The following is a 15,438-nucleotide window of genomic DNA, read 5'->3' as shown; positions in this document are numbered from 1 at the left end:
AGGAGAAACACTTCACAAGATCCAAAGGGAATAAGAAACAAATTGAGATTGTCAAGACTAAGAAAGCACTTGTGGAGGAATAAATATAATCATCAAACACAGCTATTAGAAAATCTGAAAGTAGAAATGGGATTCTGTGGGCTCCTGTCTTGGGGAGTGAAACCGCCTGAGTTATTTCACCCCAGGATCCATTACCTAAGCTGTGCCTCTCCCCTAGAACAGTTCTAAGAGCTGTGATATTCTTTTTTACCCACTCCACGTCTTTCAATGACCTAGTTCCACTTTCCAAATATATAGCACTGATTCCCCACCATTCAACTGTTTTATTCTTTAGTCAGTGCTCTCTGTATGTGCTTAGTGCTTGAGTAGGGATATAATGTCCCTGATTTCAAGGAACTAATAATCCACTGGGGGAGGCAAGACATATACATAGTATAAAGCAAGGCAAAGCAGTGTTTATAAAAACTAACATTTTCAAAGAGATAGTTTTTTTTTTTTTTCAGTTTGCAAGATAATTTTTACTGAAATCATGGCATGGCAGCCTTTCAAAAATTCTGTGAAGGAAGAACTATTACTTCTAGTTTAGAAACCAGGACACTGAATCACAGAGAAGCTAATGCCTGTGTCTAGGGCAACACTGTGAATTAATACAAGAGACAGTCTTTAATTGGGCCTTAGGGATGGTGGAGTGGACATTCTTGGCTTCATACCAATCTTCATTACTTGCTTTCTCACTATTAAGAGAATTCAGACTTGAGCTTGAATAATAGCTACTACCTACCATAAACTATAGTATTTGGGGGGAACCTGATCCCACCTCCAGCTTCAGAAAGATCTATGGTGGTTTAAGCTAATGGTTGGCACATTCCATTTCTCCTGGTCATATTATTGTTCTGTTGGGGCTGAGTGTGGTGGGGTAAGAAGAGACTATGAACCAATCTGGTTGAATTTTAGGACTCTTATTTGTAATGCTGGGAAAAATTTCTCTCTTCCACAAACAACAGGAATAAAATCTGAATATATCCCAATAATCCTTATGCCATCAATTTTTCTGATTCTATTTCCCCCACTTTTTGTGGTTGCAGTAAAAATTAAATTGACCTTCATGCCACTATTTTCTTCCTTATGTTTTCTCTAATGTGATTTTTTTCCCTGTGAATCTGAAACCTCATTTGCCCACTTTCAAAGTTTTTTCTTATCAAGAAAAAAATGACATGGAATGTAAGGATTTTAAAATAAGTTGATATAAATGAGAACCAAAAAATAATCTTCTTTTTCTGGTGACACGGTAAACATTGTTTCTCTCCCCAACATTTATTTCTGTCTTCCTCTTTTATATGGCAGCCATGTGGTTTGAGTGGACCAAGCTTCTTGGTACAATGATGAATTCAGATTAGTCAGACCTAAGTCATCAGAGCAATTGTGGACTGCCCTAGCCACAGGGATGAATGAGAATTGCTTTAATCAGTGCACAATTTAGAACTTCTCTTGAAAGGATATGGGAACAGACTAGCTTAGACATGAAAGTGAAAAAGTGAGAGTGTTAGTCTCTCAGTCATGTCCGACTTCTTGCAACCCCATAGACTGTAGCCCTCCAGACTCCTCTGTTCATGGAATTCTTCAGGCAAGAATACTGGAGTGGGTTGCCATTCCCTTCTTCAGGGGATCTTCCCACCCAAGGATCGAACCGGGGCTCCCGCATTACAGGCAGGTTCTTTACTGTCTGAGTTACCAGGGAACCCCCAGCTTAGATATAAAAAGGCCCTGATTATTTTTGTCAGCTATGCCAGTGAAAGTAATCATTGTTAACATTAAGTCACACCATGGATAGATTCAGAATGAAACTGAGTCCTTGAAAAAAAAAAAAAAGCCAGACTGTTAGACCCATCAATTCTGAAATCGCATCCACTTCTGGCTTTTCTGGTTAAATGAGCCAATAAGTTTCCTTATTTATCAGTTTGTGTTGAATTTGTTTGTATACACAACAGAAAGCATCTCTTGAGGTAAAGCATTCTTTGTCTATTGATAAGCTTATAGTTGTTATGGGGAAAAGCCCTGGAACTTTCCCAGTGGCTCATCGGGTAAGGAATCCATGCAGGAGACACAGGAGACTTGGGGTTGATCCCTGGGTTGGACAGATGCTTTGGAAGAGGAAAACGACAACTCACTCCAGTGTTTTTGCCTGGGAAATCCCATGGACAGAGGAGTCTGGTCCACAAAGGGTCACAAGAGTTGGATACGACTAAGTATATGTTAAGCACAGACTCTATCTTTAAATATCAATACTCAGTTTTTTATTTTTTGACTAAATTAATCATGGCAATTGCATAAGGTCTTGAAACTGAGTCTTAAACTTATTTACTGTTTACATATGGGGAATAATGTATTTGTATCATTCTCACAGACTTACTTACAAATGAGCTCATTTTCTCAAGGGTGCTATGATCCTGAGACATCTTCTGGGAGTTCCAAACCTTGGTGTTGTTTCTCAAAGGGAAAATGATGTTGTTGAGTCTGCCAAGATGTCCTCACCTTCAATATGGTTTTTAAATGTTCCCTTCTCTTAATTCATTGTCACATTTAAAAATTACTGAATAATCTTTCAAGAAGGAGAGGACACATTCTAAAAGAAATAAACAAAGAGTAGAGATAATGGGATGTTTTTCATAATGTTGACTCCTTATACTACAGATGCCTAGCTGAGCCTCTCTTAGTGCTGTGCAATAGAGATTTCTTCTGAGTTGAAAATGTTCTATATTGATGCTGTGCAAAATGGTAGCCATTAGCTATGTACAGCACTTGAAATGTGTTTAGTGTAATTAATGAATTTTTTTTAAGTTTTATTGAAATTTAGATGATTTACAACATGTTAGTTTCAAGTATACAGCAAAGTCATTCAGTTATATATGTGTGTGTGTGTGTGTGTATGTATATACATATATCCTTTTAAAGATTCTTTTCCATTATAGGTTATTACAAGATAAAGAGTATAGTTCCCTGTGCTATATAGTACATCCTTGTTATTTATCTATTTTATATATAGTAGTGTATATATTTTAATTCCAAATTTCTAATTTATCCCTTCCTGCCTTTCCCCTTTGGTAACCATTAGCTTGTTTTGTCTGTGAATCTGTTTCTGTTTTATAAATTGGTTCATTTGTATCATTTTTTAGATTCCATATATAAGCAGATACATTTGCCTTTCTCTGTCTGACTGACTTCACTTAGTTTGATAATATCTAGGTCCATCCATGTTGTTGGAAATGGCTGAGTAACATTCCATTGTGTATATAGACCACATCTTTATTCATTCATCTGCTGATGGACATGTAGGTTGCTTCCACGTCTTAGCCATTATAAATAGTGGGCTGTGAACACTGGGGTGCATGTATCTTTCTGAATTATACTTTTCTCCAGATATGCCTAGGAGTGGTATCACTGGATCATATGGAGAATTAAATTTTTTTTTTTTTGGCTGTGTCGTGCTGCATGTGGTATCTTAGTTCAACCAGGGATCCAGCCTTCACCCCCTGCATTGGGAGCTCAGGGTCTTAACCACTGGACTGTCAGGGAAGTCCCTAAGAACTGAATTTTTCATGTTACTTAATTTTAAGTAATATAACAATAAATTAATAAAAATTTAAATAGCATCCTGTGGGTAGTTATGGCTGGTAATTACCACATTGGACAACATAGCTCTAGATCAACCTTAGACTTTTAAAGGGTTAAGAAAACGGCAAAAGATTGTTGTAGCCAAACAGGTATCCTTTTTTCTTTTCTGGCAATTCCACATGGCTTGCGGAACCTTAGTTCCTTGACCAGGAATCAAACCCATTCCCCTACAATGTAATCCAAGTCCTAACCACTGGACTGCCAGGGAATTCCCCAAACAAGTGTACTTCTACAGTGCTTTCTTATCTTTGAGACGCAGTTCAACATTGATCTAATGAGATTTTATTCATTTAAATAAATTAATTGATGAGAGTTAATGGCTTCCCAATTTTTCTTGTGGTTGCCATGCTTGTTTTTCTTCATTTCCTACATTTTACAGGGTGCATCCTGCTCAGGTCCCCCCGGGGATCTTCCCGACCCAGGGATCAATCCTGCATCTCCTGCATTGTAGGCAGATTTTTTATCGCTGAGCCACCAGGGAAGACTTTTATAGAGTAACAGTTCTTAAAAACAACCTCACCACATCACATCTCTGTTTTAGAATACCCTTCATGCTGAAAAAGGATCAGCAGTATAGGAGGCATTGCTCGGAGCTCATTGGAAATGCAGAATCTGTCTCCACACAAACTAACTGAATTAGAATCTGCATTTTAATGAAATATATAGAGGTGATTTATATGCACATTCAACTTTGAGAAGCACTGCTGCAGGATGAAGTCCAAACTCTTTAACATATCTTAGAGGTTCTGGTCTAGCTCAGTTTCCGGTATCATCTGCAGCAACTGCCCCTTCCCAATCTCTTAAAACCCATATTCAGTCTTGTACAAAATGATTTGCAACTCTGGGTATTCATCTTTGCTCTGCTGCCTAACAAACCTTCTTTCTGGTCTTCAATACCCATTAACATTTTTTTCCATGGTTTCTCATAAGAGTTAGCTAGATCTGTACTTTGCATAATTTTATAGATACCTTCCTTACAGCATGTATCAAAGGGATTATAAATATTTGCATGTCTCTCATGCTACACTGTGAACTTTTTGAGGCAGACATTTTTCATATAGTTATGCTATTCTCAATAGTTCCTGATCCATGCTTGCTGTTTGAATGTTGTTCCAGAAGTGAGCATTAGATGATTGCAATATTTCATAGAATAACTACATTTGAAAGGTAGAAAAAATTCCTTGTAGAGAAATTTTATTTTACAAGAGAGAAACCGAAGCCCCAAAGTTGAATGACTTTCTCCAAGTTATTAGCATGGTGACATCTTCCTCTGTAAATATTAATAGCACGTGTGTGTACATGCTAAGTCGCTTCAGTCCTGTCTGACTCTTTGTGACCCTGTGGACTGTAGCCTGCTAGGCTCCTCTGTCCATGGGATTCTCCAGGCAAGAATACTGGAGTGGGTTGCCATGCCCTCCTCCAGGGGATCTTCCCAATGCAGGGATAGAACCCGTGTCTCTTATGTGTCTTGCATTGTCAGGCAGGTTCTTTACCACTAGTGCCACTTGGGAAACCCATATATTAATAGTAGGCACCTCATAAAACATCCAGCCAATAAACATGATAAACTGATTTTTCTCTCTCTGGGTTTTGGATGAACTAAATTTCCCTTGACTAAGGTAAAGACTCTAACAAACTTGGATTATTCTGTATCTCTTCTGCTAATCTTTTCCTCACCTTTCCCTTGTGGGAAATGACAGGACTCTTTTCTATCTCTCTTTCAGTTTAGTGTTCTATGACGCTAATCAGAAAGATAGTGAAGTAATTAGGGATGCAGTACCATTAGTACACAACTGATAGTAAGCTTTGCATCTCCTTTCATCAGATCTAAGATGAGGTTTCTTGAATTTCAGTGTCTGGCGGAGTAAAGGACATGGACGAAAGCAGTTGGACCAGGTACCATCTAGATAAGACCAACGCAATCCTCGTAGGCAGAGGGAGACGTTTGAAGTATACAGCAGTCAGTTCATGTTGCAAAAGATAAACCCACCCTTTGTCTTTGAGAGCCACAATATTGTAGGAAGTCTTGGATTACAGGCCATTTCTACCTCATTAGATTTTGGCCAGACTTCTAGAGTCCCTTCTTACCTGCTCTCAAATAAAAATGGTTATCTTTTTTTCTAGTTGGGAAGATTCCTAAAACTTATCTTCTTGTACAGTATTTCAGCCTATGTTGATGAGTTCTGTATCAATTATTTATTATGCTTGTCTTACAAATCCTAGGCAGTTTCATTCATTTTGTCATGATTCTTTGTTAAAAGAAGGGCTCCATTTTCCTGGTATTCCTTTTAGCTATTTCTGGATTCCAGCTACGGTTAAAAAAAAAAAAAAAACTTGTCTGAGGGGAGAACATTAATATTAATACTAACCAGAGTGATTTACTTTTAAAAAAAATTTGCTGTTTTGTAATGGAGAACACAGTAACTCTACTTCAACCAAATTTATTAAATGTCTAGCATATACTATGGTAATCACAGGATGGTTATGACATAGACCTGGGGAATACTGTTTTAATTTTATTTACATGTTGTCCAACTGAGATATTACACTAAATATAGCATGATCATAAAATTTGGGGTGAAAACTGGGATACTTTGAAATGAGTAGCAACAACTAAACAACACGGAAAAGAAATGCAAAAAAGCAAAATGGCTGTCTGGGGAGGCCTTACAAATAGCTGTGAAAAGAAAAAAAGTGAAAAGCAAAGGAGAAAAGGAAAGATATAAGCATCTGAATGCAGAGTTCCAAAGAATAGCAAGGAGACATAAGAAAGCCTTCCTCAGAGATCAATGCAAAGACATAGAGGAAAACAACAGAATGAGAAAGACTAGAGATCTCTTCAAGAAAATTAGAGATATCAAGGGAACATCTCATGCAAAGACGGGCTTGATAAGGGATAGAAATGGTATGGACCTAACAGAAGCAGAAGATATTAAGAAGAGGTGGCAAGAATACACAGAAGAACTGTACAAAAAAGATCTTCACGATCAAGATAATCATGATGGTGTGATCACTCACCTAGAGCCAGACATCCTGGAATGTGAAGTCAAGTGGGCCTTAGAAAGCATCACTACGAACAAAGCTAGTGGAGGTGATAGAATTCCATTGGAGCTATTTCAAATCCTGAAAGATGATGCCGTGAAAGTGCTGCACTCAATATGCCAGCAAATCTGGAAAGCTCAGCAGTGGCCACAGGACTGGAAAAAGTCAGTTTTCATTCCAATCCCAAAGAAAGGCAATGCCAAGAATGCTCAAACTACCACACAATTGCACTCATCTCACATGCTAGTAAAGTAATGCTCAAAATTCTCCAAGCTAGGCTTCAGCAATATGTGAACCGTGAACTTCCAGATGTTCAAGCCGGTTTTAGAAAAGGCAGAGGAACCAGAGATCAAATTGCCAACATCCGCTGGATCATGGAAAAAGCAAGAGAGTTCCAGAAAAACATCGATTTCTGCTTTCTTGACTATGCCAAAGCCTTTGACTGTGTGGATCACAATAAACTGTGGAAAATTCTGAAAGAGATGGGAATACCGGACCACCTTACCTGCCTCTTGAGAAACCTGTATGCAGGTCAGGAAGCAACAGCTAGAACCGGACATGGAACAAGACTGGTTCCATATAGGAAAAGGAGTACGTCAAGGCTGTATATTGTCAGCCTGCTTATTTAACTTTTATGCAGAGTAGATCATGAGAAACGCTGGGCTGGAAGAAGCACAAGCTGGAATCAAGATTGCAGGGAGAAATATCAAGAACCTCAGATAAGCAGATGACACCACCCTTATGGCAGAAAGTGAAGAGGAACTAAAAAGCCTCTTGAGGAAAGTGAAAGAGGAGAGTGAAAAAGTTGGCTTAAAGCTCAACATTCAGAAAACGAAGATCATGTCATCTGGTCCCAATCACTTCATGGGAAATAGATGGGGAAACAGTGGAAACAGTGTCAGACTTTAGCTTTTGGGGCTCCAAAATCACTGCAGATGGTGATTGCAGCCATGAAATTAAAAGACGCTTACTCCTTGGAAGGAAAGTTATGACCTACCTAGACAGCATATTGAAAAGCAGAGACATTACTTTGCCAACAAATGTCCGTGTATTCAAGGCTATGGTTTTTCCAGTGGTCACGTATGGATGTGAGAATTGGGCTGTGAAGAAAGCTGAGCGCTGGAGAATCGATGCTTTTGAACTGTGGTGTTGGACAAGACTCTTGAGAGGTCCTTGGACTGCAAGGAGATCCAACCAGTCCATCCTAAAGGAGATCAGTCCTGGGTGTTCACTGGAAGGACTGATGCTGAAGCTGAAACTCCAATATTCTGGCCACCTCATGCGAAGACTTGACTTACTGGAAAAGACCGTGATGCTGGGAGGGATTGGGGGCAGGAGGAGAAGGGGATGACAGAGGATGAGATAGTTAGATGGCATCACGGACTCGATGGACACGAGTTTGGGTAAACTCCGGGAGTTGGTGATGGACCGGGAGGACTGGCATGCTGCGATTCACGGGGTAGCAAAGAGTCAAACATGACTGAGGGACTGAACTGAACTGAACTGAGCAACAACTAATAACTACATCTGATCAACAGATTAAACAAGGGATAGACACTATCCTGGGCAAACTGGACCATTAAGAAAACATTAGTTTCTGTTATAAATTTTTTTGGCATTTTAAATATTACAGTTACCAGGGACTGCTGCTGCTGCTAAGTTCTTCAGTCGTGTCTGACTCTGTGTGACCCCATAGACGGCAGCCCACTAGGCTCCCTCATCCCTGGGATTCTTCAGGCAAGAACACTGGAGTGGGTTGCCATTTCCTTCTCCAATGCATGAAAGTGAAAAGTGAAAGTGAAGTCACTCAGTCGTATCCAACTCTTAGCGACCCCATGGACTGCAGTCTACCAGGCTCCTCTGTCCGTGGGATTTTCCAGGCAAGAGTACTGGAGTAGGGTGCCATTACCTTCTCCTACTAGGGACTAGTTTGGGTTAAATATAACTATGCCTATTGTATGTCAGACACTATAGTAAAGCGTACTCAGATTTTGGGCTTTCCCTCGTGGTACAGTGGTAAAAAAAAAACCATCTGTCAATGCAGGAGATGCAAGATGGTGGTTCGATCCTTGGGTCAGGAAGATCCCCTGGAAATCTTCCTGGAAATTGCAACTCACTCCAGTATTCTTGCTGGGAGAATTCCATGACAGAGGAGCCTGGCAGGCTACAGTCCATTGGGTTGCAGAGTGAGACACAACTTAGCTTTCACTTGCACACGCACGTACGCACGTACATACACACACACACACAGATTTTAGTCAGGGAAACAGAATATATACATACCACTATATTAAACAATTGTGTATAGAGGCATAAATATTGGATAGAAAGTCAGGATACCTAGACTGAAAATTTGCCTTAAAATTCAATCTCTTCCTTTGATTGAATCCCTAAACCTCTCAGGCTGTTTCCTTACCCATAAAATGTAATGATACTTATTCTTCGTACGTTGGTATAAGAAGGTGGTAAAAAAATGTGAAAGCAGCTAACATAGTATCTATTCATCAAATAACAAATCTTGATAAAGGATTATCTGATTTTGTTGATTTTCTAGTTTAATGAAGGCAGCTAGAGTGGAAGACAGAGACTTCTTTAGAAAGAATATTTCTAAAAACGTTTATTGTAAAAAATTCTATTTTTTTTTTTACTATATTTCATGGCCAGTTTTGCCCCATTCGCACCTCCATCCATATTATTTTGAAGCAAATCTCAGATATCACACAATTTCATGTATAGGTATTTTAATATGTGTACATCATCACATTATCATTATTAACCAAATAAAGCAACAATGATTCTCCATTATTACCAGGTACCTTGTTACTGTCCAAATTGCCTGGTCTCTTATAAAAGTTTCCCATTCATTTTTAAAAGATGAATCCTTGCACTTGGTTGATGTTTTTAAAGTTTCATCTAAAGCATAGATCGCCTCTTCATCTTCACCTCTTTTTAGCTTTTTTTCCTCGCAATTTATTTGCTGTTAAAAAACCTTGGTTTTGGGGAATTCCTTGGTGGTCCAATGGTTTGGATTCCATGTTTCGACTACTGGGGACTGGGTTTGATTCCTGGTCTAGGAACTAGGATACTGCAAGTCTCTAGGTGTGGCAAAAAAAAAACCCAAAAAACAAAATCTGGGTTTTGCCCTGTAAAATATTCTGTATTCTACAGAGTTCAATCCCATGGTGCAGTTTACTCGCAGAATAAATTTTATTCGATTCTAATACAAGGTTTATTTTAGTAAGTTTTGTCATTAACGTGCACATCTGTATGTCTTATATGGTAACTCATACATTGGGTCTACTTGCAATTTTCAAAGACTCCTGTGGCATTCCTACAATGTGCCTGAGGGGGATAGAAGTACGGTGCTTATGAGAGCACAGATTAGAATTGAGATACTTCATTGTCAATTCTGGTTCCATCACTCACTAGTTGTCTGAAATACACCTCCCTTTGTAGGTTTCTAAAATGGGGTTAATATCTGAGTTGGTCATTGTTAGAATTAGGTTGGAGAAGGCAATGTCACCCCACTCCAGTACTCTTGCCTGGAGGAGCCTGGTAAGCTGCAGTCCATGGGGTCGCAAAGAGTCAGACATGACCGAGCGACTTCCCTTTCCCTTTTCACTTTCATGCATTGGAGAAGGAAAGGGCAACCCACTCCAGTGTTCTTGCCTGGGAAGTCCCAGGGACGGGGGAGCCTGGTGGGCTGCCGTCTATGGGGTCGCACCGAGTCGGACATAACTGAAGTGACTTAGCAGAATTTAGGTAAGTGAAGAGCTTAGCATGCTTTCTGACACGCGGGATGGCTCTTAAGTGCTATTAATATTGTTTACAATGAGGAAAGTAAAATTTGGCCTTGAATTTAAAATGAAGTTGGGGAGATGAGACAGATACCAAAACCTAAATAGGTATAAATAAATATAGTCAAGGGATACAAAAACCTAAACAGGTATAAATAAATATAGTCAAAGGGATCATGGAAACTGAGATACGGAACTTGTTGGAGAAATAGCTTTGAGATGGGATTCACTCACTTTTATTGTATGTCTGCTATTCGGCATAATGCTCTCAGCCCACTTGTTCAGTCCTCACAACTACACTGTGAGGAGACACTTCTTACAAGGTTATGTGTGAGAAGACCGAGGCTCCAGGAGATCAGTCTTGCTCCAGGTCACTAGTTAGTAGGGGACCTTGGTATAGTTTAATATGTTCCTCTGTTCTATTTCCCATAAATTGGTTGTATTTAGCAGGTGGTGTAAATTTAGCTTTGATTTTTTTTTTTTTTGGTGGGGGAGGCAAACAACTTCTACATATAGTTGTATAATTTTTCTATCAGGAAGCACATAATGCCTAGTTGATTATCTTTTATGACGTTAGCAGCTGTTGCTATTTAATTGATATTTAATGCTTAGCTCTATTTGTTCATTAAGGGTTTTGTGTTTATTTCTGATCTCATAAAATTCACTTGTTTTTTCACTTCTGAAAGTGGTCAGAGTTGTAATTAAGATGAAGATGTAATTAAGAAAATATTTACATTAATTATGTCTATATGGCCCAACCTCCAATACTGTCCTATATCACTTTAAAGATGTGATTGCTAGGAGGGAATAAAAATAGAAATAACTTTATAATGCTATAAATGAAAGATGATTAGAATATGATTTCCCCAGACCTGTTTAATATAAATGGCTCTATGGGTTTTATGACATAATAATTAAGAAATAACTTCCTATATTGCTAGATGCACAAAAAAGTAATTAATAAGTTTATCTACACCAACATCCTCTAAATTTTTCATTACTTCTTGGCTTCAAATCCTAATAATTAAACAGTTCTAATCTCTAGCTTATTTTCTAGGAACAAACAATATATTCTTTCTCTGATGCCGTGCTCTTTTGTTATCACTAATATAATACTGTTATTTTGATTTAAAATGACAGTATGGTCCTACAGTCATAGATAAGCACTTTGAGTTATTTTTCCAATAATGCTGATTAACTTTTGACAAACCAGTCATATCCTTCCACCTAGTTCCTGGTCAAGAAATAACATGTTGTCATCTGACAACTGGCAAAGATTAACAGTCAGCTGTGGCCACTGCACTGACTGACTCACCCAGGGATTTAAACCACGACCTTGGCCTCATTATCATGCTGTTATAATCTACTGAGCAACATAGCCAGAAAAATAAATTCTGAAGACAGGAAGTAAAAAATTCTATTTGTGTCTCCATGCCTAAATCACCGCACATCTGTGTCCTTTCAGTAATTCTATTAGCAGGTGTTTTGGATATGCATGAAGAAGTGAAGGCAGGATATTCTGAAAATCAAAGCTGATCATGTCAGTTCTCTGACTAAAGAAACCTCCACTGCCTATCTAATGACTATAGGATAAGTTCAAACTCTTCAGCAGAGCACATAAGGTTAGAGCATAATGTGCCACTGCCTATTTCCCCAGCTTTATCTCTTGCTGCAACTCCCTGCCTCATTCTCCAGCAACCGTGATTTTTCTCATTATTTTGTGACTGCTCATGTAATTGTGCATATATTTATCAAGAGTTTGTAATATATAAGACAGTCTGATAGGCCTTGGGGAAACTGGAGTGAAAGGCATATTCCTTGCCCTTAAGAATTCATGGCCTAGTTGAGGAGCCAGACAGGGAGATTAATGGGTCCAGGACTGTGTGACAAGTGCTATCTGTGAGTAAAGTAGTACAGCGCTAGAGAGGCTGGGGCAAACAGGAGGAAGCACACAAAAGGAGGGGATGAGCACATGGTGGGGAAGACAAGTTACTGACAGAGAGGAAGGTTACGGCAGACGGAGCAGAAAGGGTGGTTCAAGTTGAGGGAATATAAAAGAAAGTCCTAAAGATGAGAAACTTTATATATTCAATAAAGTACAAGTCAGTTGTCACGGCTGAAGAGGGGTGTGTGTTGGTAGGCCGAGTTGCAGATAAGGCTACAGAGGTAGGCAGTAGTGAAATCCTCAAGGAACCTCGAACAAAGAGTTTAGATCTTATTTCTTTCCGCCTATGTTTCCTCCTTTCGAAGCTGCTTTTTCCTTTTCTTGGACTTCCCACGTGACCCAGGGGTGGAGAATCCACCAGCCAATGGAGGAGACACAAGAGACATGGGTTTGATCCCTGGGTCGGAAAGATTCCCTTGAGTAGGAAATGGATAACCCCAAATCAGTATTCTTGTCTGGAGAATTCTGTGGACAGAGAAGGCTGGTGTGCCACAGTTCGTGTGGTCATAAAAAAGTCAGACATAGCTGAGCATGCATGCAATTTCCTTTTCGCCCACCCAACTTAAACAAATCATGACAAGATTCTCTCCCCAGAAATTAACGAGTATTTATTTGTTGGAATACCTACTACATGCGATGTACTGTTCTAGGTCCATACGATACATTAGTAAAAATCCTACTTTGTTCATGTGCTTAAATATTCCTGTGCAGGAAGTTAAAGATTAATGATAAACATAAAAAGCTGGGATATTATTCAACTTGGAGTAAAAGTTGGAGAGTGGCAAGTGTCATGGAAAAATCAGGGTAAGGTAAAGGAGACTACAGTGACCAGGGAGCAGGAGAAGCAGGCTGGAGTATTAAACAGGACGGATATCTAAGTAGAAATGCGCAGAAGGGGAGTGGGCCATGTGAATATCGGGGTGAACAGTATTTTGGGCAGAAGGAACAGCTAGAGGAAAGCCTACAAGAGACTAGTAGGTGAGGTCAGAGAGGTTCTGTGGGACTTGCAGGCCATTTAAAGGGTTTAATTCTGAGTCAAGTAGGGAGCCACCACAGGATCTTGACCAGTAGAGTGATATGGTTTGACTAATATTTTAGGAGGCTTTGTCTTTATGCTGTGTTGAGAAAAGACTGAAAGCCACAAGGACAGAAGCAGGGAGATCTGTTAGGAGAAACTGAGGGCTGCAATGATTCTAAGCATCGTGAGGCAGCCAGATCTGTTAGCAGAGTACTGAGTCTTCAGTAAATTTTACTGATTATTACAGTTTTGATTTTAGTTTAGATATGCCTCCTATAACTTATTTAGTAGATTGCAAGTAATTAGCCCTTGCTGTTTAGTCACTAAGTTGTGTCCGACTTAAGTGAACCAGAGTTCGCCAGGCTCCTCTGGCCATGGGATTTTTCAGGCAAGAATACTGGAGTGGGTTGCCATTTCCTTCTCCAGGGAATCTTTCTTACCCAGAGATCAAACTCATGTCTCCTGCACTGGCAGGCAGGTTCTTAACCGCGGAGCCACCATGCAAGGCCTAAGTAGCCCTTCAGTTCAGTTCAGTTCAGTCCAGCCGCTCAGCCGTGTCTGACTCTCTGCGACCCTATGAATCGCAGCACGCCAGGCTGCCCTGTCCATCACCAACTCCCGGAGTTCACTCAGACTCACGTCCATCGAGTCCGTGATGCCATCCAGCCATCTCATCCTCTGTCGTCCCCTTCTCCTCCTGCCCCCAATCCCTCCCAGCATCAGAGTCTTTTCCAATGAGTCAACTCTTTGTATGAGGTGGCCAAAGTACTGGAGTTTCAGCTTTAGCATCATTCCTTCCAAAGAAATCCCAGGGCTGATCTTACCCTTATGCAAAAATCAAAGTCCACAGGTTTACAGGCATAAGTTCACAAACTTATGCTCCCATAGGAACTGAAGAAAGGATCTGCATTTCTGAGTTAGTTTGTGGCCTGTCAGAGAACTCAGTGAAGGATGAAGATGGAGAGTTACTCCTAAAGGTAAGTAAGAACAATTCACTTGCAACTCAACTTCAAATGTGTTCATATATTTGAGGGACATGTTTAAGTAAAACATAATGCCTTACAAGATATAATGAGATGTGATAAACATTTTAGGTTAAATACTAAACCAGAACAAACAAAACAAAACAGAGATCAAAAGACAGATCTTTGGAAGGTGTTTTAGTTCTCAGCATACCAATCTTACTTTAAATTGGGTCTACTACTTTGAAAAGTAGCCCATTTCAAATTCTATGGGATTCTGTATGTTATATAAATACTGTGACAAATTTTTATTTTGAAAAGGTATATGAATCAGAGTAGAAGATGATTTTAAGATACCTCCACTGCTAAGCATTCCCTTTAATAGGAAAAACACATGTAGTTGTTTGTAGTAAAGAAATGTAAAAAGGAAATACACTTCTGCTTTATCCAGTCCTATAAGAAATCAGGTATCCCAGTGATACCAGCTTATGCACGTTGAGTTTTATATGCTGGCATTATCTCTAGGCAGGTGAGAGGTAGGAGGGGTTCTGGGAGACACAGCTGCAGGCACTCAGCATACTTTGTGACTGGCAGAAAACAGTGCTTGGCCCAGGGTGTGACTCTGCTATGAAATAAGCCAAAATTGTTCAGTTTGGACAACCTCTTTCAAGTTCACATTTTATGTACTCAAAATAACAAAGCTTTTTAGCCTCCAGGTAGTCTGTTTCTACTTGGGTTGATAGCTGACTGGGGAATGGAGGTGGTGGTGCTTCAAATCTGGCTCAGAAATAGGTGAATAAGGTAGAGTGTTCCACCCATCCTTTTTGTTTTTAGCTCTAATCTCCTTTCTTTTAAAGGAGCTTTTAATGTATTTTAGTGGCAGTAAGGTAAAGATCATAGATATGTGTATTTACTGTTACCTGTCATTGCATATTAGTGGAAAGGAGAGTGTGGATGTTATTTAAAAACTCAATATTCCAATTTTAGGTAAAAGAATCAAGT

Source organism: Budorcas taxicolor, chromosome 14 (genome assembly GCF_023091745.1).
Source record: "Budorcas taxicolor isolate Tak-1 chromosome 14, Takin1.1, whole genome shotgun sequence".
NCBI lineage: Eukaryota > Metazoa > Chordata > Mammalia > Artiodactyla > Bovidae > Budorcas > Budorcas taxicolor.
Note: the sequence above shows the minus strand (reverse complement) of the source record.